General features: G+C 42.4%; 1 protein-coding gene and 1 long non-coding RNA gene across 2 annotated transcripts in view; one reads left to right on the forward strand and one right to left on the reverse strand.

Annotated features, from left to right (window-relative positions):
- Nucleotides 1–7,443, reverse strand: part of KHDRBS2 (KH RNA binding domain containing, signal transduction associated 2) — a 739,858-nt gene that overhangs the window by 533,120 nt on the left and 199,295 nt on the right. The window lies entirely within an intron of this gene.
- The window catches only part of LOC109311762, a 17,249-nt gene continuing 13,675 nt past the window's right edge, over nt 3,870–7,443 (forward strand). Inside the window, exon 1 of the long non-coding RNA XR_002101606.1 lies at nt 3,870–3,943. This is a non-coding gene — a long non-coding RNA (uncharacterized LOC109311762). The remainder of the gene's footprint in view (nt 3,944–7,443) is intronic.

Raw genomic sequence — 7,443 nt, forward strand, 5'->3', positions numbered from 1 at the left:
TCTGGCACTTCGCCAGCATTTATTGAGGATGCAATACAAGATGCATGTAATAGAGCTTTCTTTTACAAAGAGTTACTGGTTCTTTTAATAAAGGATTACCACACAACATCACTGGTGTGTAATAGACCTGTGTGGTCTGTAGTGGGGTAACTCAGGGAATATGAAGTATTTCAAAACATAAGGGTGATATTACAATTCCTTACACATTCCTTATTACAATTCCACTACCAGTTGTGGGTTGCCAGGATTGGCCACTGCAGAGAGACCCTCCCCCCCGTCAGCAGGATTGGCCATAGGGGGAACCTTCCCCTGGCCTGTGGGATTGGCCACGCCCTCTCCCGCCTGCAGGATCAGCTGTGGGGGGATCCCCTCTGGCCTGCAGGAACCACCCCCAGTTGCTGACTGTCCAGTTGGGGTGACAAGTGCCCCCCCCCCGACTCAGGAGGCACCAGTCGCCCATGAAACAAACGTTAATTCAGCATTAAATTGCATCTCTATTTTTATAATTATTTGACTGTCATATATGAGTAATTTCTATTGGTAAATATTCACACTGGGACAAAAGTGGAAAACAAGGAAAATTAAATTAAGCCAAATAGTAAAAGACTTAATAAGAAACAAAATATTCACTGGATTCTGCATGGTTATTTTATAGAAAGGAGATGTGATGCTTTGGGGAATTTTTCACTGATACAATGAATATCTCCAATACTTTTTGATACCATGTGAGTTTCAGATCACATATATTTTGGTGGTCAATCTCATACACTGGTGATTTTCAACTGTTCAGTAATTTAAATCATTTCACAAAATGTATTTGATCTTTTCTCTCCCTTCCAGATTTTAAATTCCAGACTACCAGTGTGGATACTCATTTGCTATAGATTCCTCAGTTAGGGTCTGTAATAATGCATCCTCATGCAGTATTGGGGTCTTAGTAAGAAAAAAAACAATGTTTTACTAATTACTTTATCCAGCCTTCAAGCAATACAAATATTTCATGAAATGGCTCTCACATGCTGTATAATTTATTTGAACAGCAAACAAAAACCAGCAAGGCCTGCTACAGATTCTATTTTATGCTTAAAAATGTATTTGGATTTGGTCATCAGCAAAGCAATTTAATAGGATTTATACTGTAAATTTTATAGTCAGATCAGATTTAGAGATCAAATTTTTGCAGGTACTGGGCATATCTAAATGTGCACTTTAATGCACAGTAGACTACTGTGACATTATAATAATGCATGGTAAAATAGTCTACTGCACATCACTAAAAAAGCATGAAAATGCACTACTACGCATTAGCACAGCCGAATGCACATTCATTTAGTACCTCACATTGGAGGTACTAAATTTAATGTACATTAGAAAAGGCTCATTAATGCATGTTGTAGACATGCCTACTGTGTCTATTATCTAGGGTCCATGAAATATTAATTACAGCAGGCCACCAGTTTCATGTAGCCACTGATATCACCTTTTTTCCTTCCTCTTGATCTAATGATTTTCTATTTATAGCCTTACTATCCTTTATGTAGAATACATTTTTCCACTAAGAAGTTTAGTTTGTTGTAAATTGTCTGATTCTTCCTTGGAGACATTAATGTTATTAGTAGGTTTTAATAAGCATAAGCCTTAAAACTCTGCTTAATAGCCCTGCTGCCATTTTGGAAGGTACTTTCTGATACAGAGTAGATTTCTATTTCCCTTTGTATGCCTAAATGGAAGCTTTCTAATTAAATAGCATTTTTAGCACTTGAATGCAAACTGTGATTCCAGTACCACAGTACTGTGGATGTGTAAGTACATATGCACTGTTCAGACAGGTAGGTGTACCTAAATCATGAAAACACAACTAGCCAGAAACCTAAACCTAATGGCTGCTCTGGGAGGAGGGTCTGTCCATGTTTTAGTCTGAATAGCTGAGTGGTTAGCGCATTTCCTTAGGAGGCAAAATACCCAGGTTTTAGACATCTCCTCACTTAGGAAGGGTCTAAAGCTTCATGCTTCAGGCTTTTCAGCATGACCTAGGCAATACCTATAGCTTTCCTAGGCCTCCCTTTGAAGCTGGTTGGTATGTGAAGCCAGGAAGAAGATGAGCTGGAGGGATGATTTAGAGGGATGGATTCTGCCCTAGAAAAGAAGGGGCCATGGATTCCAGCCTGAAACTTTGCTTCCACTGGACCAAAAACTTTTGCATGGTTCTCTGTCCATTTTATTTTATAATTCTTCAACAGAAAGATCAGGTGCTCAGCTTCTAGAGTAGTGTCAGGGTAACACCAAACTGTGCTAGGAAGTCAGCAAGGCACAGATTCAAACCTCTCCTGTGTTAGGGGGGGCTAGAATCTGTGCTGCTTGCTTCTTAGGAAAGTGCCTTAACTACTCAGTTTAGGGGCTAAAACATTGAACAGTCTTCCCCATCTCAATCCCTTTTCCCAGACTTACACACAAGTATGCATGCACATATCTAGTCATCCCTACACATACTTAGGTATCCACAATGTAGGGGTAGAGCCAACTTCATTGCTAGAAAGCTGCCATTTAGGTGCACAAAGCAAAACAGAATTTAGTCCTTTATGTATCACTAGATGACAATAATCGCAATCATAATTTTGAACTATGAGAGACATGGTTAAATTTATAATGTAAACCATTTTATAAATGTAAGAAATTTTATTAAGAAGGGTATAGCTGGTCTATTTTTACAGCCAGCCACCCCCTCCTAACCTCCTCCCACACCCCAAATCAGATATTCATTACTAGAAAGTGAAATACCGCAGTCTTTTTATTGCATCTTACTGACTTTAATAAATGTTCATATATTTACTGACTGTTTTTGTAATCTTTATATTCAAATATGTGCCATAATTGTTGCAAAAGCATGCAGGAACATATACAGCCCTTTAGCATTCCTTCACACAATACTAGGCTTCAGATAATAGTAGGTTTCCCTGAGAATGATTTATAGTGTACTAGTAAACCTATCTCTTCTGGGGGAAAAGGAAAGATGTATTTATTCATTCACTAAAATATAGAAAAAGAAATAACTGTATCCATGCAGTAGGAGCAGGTTTTCAGTTTAATAATGGTGGTACCACAGAACATTTAAGACAATTTTTACATTTCCATTATGAAGTTTTTTTTCTGGCAACAGTGAAATGGAATTGCCTCAGCCAATCAGAGAATAGACATCATGTGAAACTACTAACACATACATACATACACACACAAGTATCCTTCATGTATACAAAACTCCTTGCACTAACTGACAGACAAGAGCTGATCTACCTGATCACAATATTCATTGTATGCTATTTCTTTAAGTCCTACTGGTTGGCAGCCATGATTAGCCAGACACAGCCAAAAAATCTGCATAATTACTGTACGGTCATTTCTCAATAATTGAACATCTATAATTCAATGTTCTACTCTGTTCAAACAGGTTTATGGTTGCATGGCATGCCTGCTTTTAAAAAGAACATTCCAAATTTCACATGAAAAAATAAAATATACTAAAAAGCAAATACATTGCCTTTAAAACTGCTAAGGAACAATTCCTTGATAAAGATACACTAAACACATTTCAGCTTTCTTCCTGACCATGCACCTTAGCAGCCAGACTCTTCCTCTTGCTCGTATATTTTCCCCTACTTCTATAGTTGAGGAAGACACTTATGCCCAAACAATCCTGCATAATGCTAGACTTCAGGCTGAACTCAGAGACCTCTTAGTCTTTAAATTCACTTGTACTATGAAGTAGAAAAGTTAGGAAGGAGAAAGACCATGGCACTGCTTGGAACTTTCTTTTCCTGCAGTAAGTTATTAGGGGAAAAATTAGAAAGTTTGAAAACCTCTGCCTGCAGGTGAAGCAGCTATGTACTGTTCTGTGAATATGAAGTATGTAGGAGGATCTGCAGGAGAGGAAACTGAGAGATCAGAGGTAAGAAATGTCTCCTTCTCAGAACCACAAAGTTGTGGAAGAGCTGCTGGACAGCAGTTACTGTAGCCCTAAGGCTATGGTAGTTCCAAGACATCCACATCAGTATTATGTTAGACATAGTGACAGGTCAGTGAACTGTGACAGATGCAGTAGCTCTGCGCCTCACTCTTAGCTGTCACATCTTTCCTGAATGGTGATGATAAAAAAGATGCACTCAACTCACCATTCAGTGCCCAGACTCCAACCTGTGCACTGAATAAAGCAGAAGTCCTGTGGAAAAAGAAATTATGATCATGTAATTGAAGACTGTATCTTAACACATATACAAAAGGAGATGAAATTAAGATTTCATAAGGCTGTAGCATTCCTAACTTTGGAGTACTTGACTTTTAATATTCCTTTAATTTTTTTGTGTGTTGTGTAATTTCCTATACATTACAGAACAGAAATTCTATTATAGAGACCAAGACTCTGTGAGTCATCAGCAGGTCAGATTTTCTAGATCCACAACACAGATCTCAGCTACTTGAATGAATAGAACAGCTGAGAGTAGTAGCAGGCTGTTTCACCAGACAGCATTGAGATTCAAGGATCTGGGTTTCACTGTATGTTTTGCAGGCTCTGCAAGTCGGTGTATCTTAGTGGATGTGAATCTTTCTTCGGGGATGTGCGAAACAGCTATGTTTTGTTTCAGTTTTGGATTTGGCTGTTTTGGAGCACAGTTATTCGTCTCGGTGTTTTGGATCCACTGTTCTATTTTTATTCAGCCGAATCTGTTTCAGTGGTTTGATGCTGTTTCGGCACTGATTTGGAGATTCAGATGGGCGGGGGAGAGGCAGGCACAGATAGGCAGTTGAAGGCTCTCCTGCAGCTCCTCCAGCCACGCCTGCCTCTCCCTAGGTGAGGGGAGTTGTGACAGAAGCCCCCATGGCTGCCATGACCAGTCCTACCCCCTGCCCGGGCCCAGCCTCCCGACATTTTAAAAAAAAAAGCCCTGAATTCACTGGTGGCAGCAGCAGTGATCAGGTCCTCTGAGGCTTGTGGCAGAGCTCCACCACGCAGCACAAAGAAGTGGGGGGCCGTGGGATTGCCCCACCCCTGCTTGGCAGGTGGCTGCTGCTCCATGGTGCAGGTGCAGTACTGCGCACTCTCTGGGAGCTGTGTCTGCTGGGTCTGAGTGGTGCTGGGCTCCGGCTGACTGCTGGAGCCTCCCCAACTCTCAGACAGCTCAGAGTGCCCAACTTGATGTGACAGCTGAAGTGCAGTGCCAAGGAGAGGAGCAATCCCCACTGCCTCCCATCACCCCACACTGCACAGGGGGGCTCTGCCATGAGCACCTGGGAGCCCCAATTGCTGCTGCTGCACCTGATGAGTGTGGGGTTGTTGGTTTTTTTAAGTGCTGGGAGGCTGGGGCCGGGAGGGGAATGGGCCCAGGCAGGGCAGCCCTGGGGATTTCTCCCATGGGTCCTCTGGCTGTGCTTGCCTCTGCCTCTGCCTCTGCCTCTGCCCTGGTGGGAGAAGCCGTGGGAGAAGCCCCTATGGCTGCCCCTATTGGCTCCATCCCCTACTTGGCCCTAGCCTTCCGGCACTTTAAAAGGAGGGCTGCGGGGCTTCCTGAGAGCATCTCCAAAACATTCTGAAACATCTGAAATATTTCAGATAGTTTCTTTTGATTTCACAGATGTTTTGGAGCCTGCTGTTTCATTTTGAATTCAGTGGTTTTGGTGCCGAAACACCTCCCAAACAAAACAGCTGCTGAAATTTCACACAGCCCTACTTGCTATCCCTTTTCCATTCTGGTGATCTCTTTCTCGCTTTCAGTTTATCTATCTGTTATTTGCTCTTGTACTACTGCTATGCCTTTATGTACCTTTTTTGTGGTCCCTGGCCTACTCTCCCCTCAGCTCTTGAACCTTTTGGGTAGGGGCAGACATTCAAAAAGCCTAAGCCTGAACTGATTCAATCTTAACAGGCTAGCCTAACTTGGCTAGGCTGAATCAGTTTGCAACCATATGGACCTTACCTCTGGACTGAAGAAATGCAGGAACATGCCTGCAGTGGCTCAGGCTAGAAGCCTGGGGGTGCTAGAGCAGCCCTCCCTTCCCATCTTTAGTGCTGAGCTGAGGGGGTTGTGGCTAGACCCTGTCAAGACACTGATTAGAAGGGGGTTCCTCCCCACCCTTGCTGCTCCTGACCAGTGAGAGAGCCAGCAGGGAGTTGATAACACAGCATTTAGCACCCCATCAAGAAAACAAAAGCCTCTCTCTTTAGTTCAAGCTCTTAAACAACTTTTTCCAAGGAAGTAACAGAGGGGCATTATCAGCTGACCTGTTGATTAGCTCAAAAAAGCCCTAAGAGGCCATAGCAGCCTTTCAGCATTAGCTAGCATACCACAGGCTGGCAACAGCCCGTGTTTTGTGTGTGGGGGGGTGAGGTGGAGAGTGGGGAATACCTGCCTGAGCAGGGAGTGTTGGGTGGGGTCTGGAAGGGGAAGTCAGGGAGATGCTGCTGTGCCTGCAGCCTCTGCCAGTTCTCCAGCTAGGGAGCAGAGTGGTGCAGCCAGCCCTGCTCTGGAACAGAGAGCTCAGCCCAGGGATGAAAAGCATCTGGGATGCTGGGGGACTTTGGTTTATGTTAAACCAGGACTCCTGCAATTTCCCCAGCACTGTTCCTTATCCCTCTACATTTGAACCAAACTCTTTTTTCATTCTGCCTTGTGCAGTCTGGATGCCAGAGATGGACACATTGAGAACAGAGAAGAAATGATCTCCTAGTATGCAGTTCAAGGGCCTCAGAGCACAAGGACCACTAGCTATCTTGAGGAATAGCTGCAGGGAGAATCTGCCTCAATCTTGTAGTTTGTTTGCCAGTTTGACTGGCCCATAGGAAAGTGAGAAAAATAAGCATGTTCAATGCAGATGATACGTTCAGAAACTAATACGATTGGGACCACTTTCTGTTCCACCTATTACATGCATGAATGGACTTTGGCACCTTAATGCAATTCTATTCCTGAGATCAAAAAAACTGTTAATACAAAACATTGATGGTCCTTCTTCTCTTTACTGCTTTTCTATGACCCAGCATTAATTGTAAAATGGCAGCTGTTACAACAGTATATGCATTAATAGATGTTGATGAATTTGAGCAGGGAGGAATAAAAATGCACTTAGGCACCTAAATCCACTTACACACCTAAAAGGTGGAATAGAAACTAGCCCTCCATTTTTATTAAGCTCTACTGAATTTTTTTAAAGGTTACTGATTTAGCAAAACATTAAAATGTTTTAATATTAATTAATATTAATTAATTAATTAATATTAATTATTAATTAATATTAATATGCTTGGGGAACAAGCAGGATGAACTAGCGCTCCTGGTTGCACTAAACGCCTATGACTTAGTGGGGCTGACGGAAACCTGGTGGGATCCATCCCACGACTGGGCGGTACATATTGAGGGCTATAGATTGTACAGAAAGGACAGAGTGGGGAAAAGT

The sequence above is a fragment of the Crocodylus porosus genome, unplaced genomic scaffold (genome assembly GCF_001723895.1).
Source record: "Crocodylus porosus isolate Cpor-Errol unplaced genomic scaffold, CroPor_comp1, whole genome shotgun sequence".
Lineage (NCBI taxonomy): Eukaryota > Metazoa > Chordata > Crocodylia > Crocodylidae > Crocodylus > Crocodylus porosus.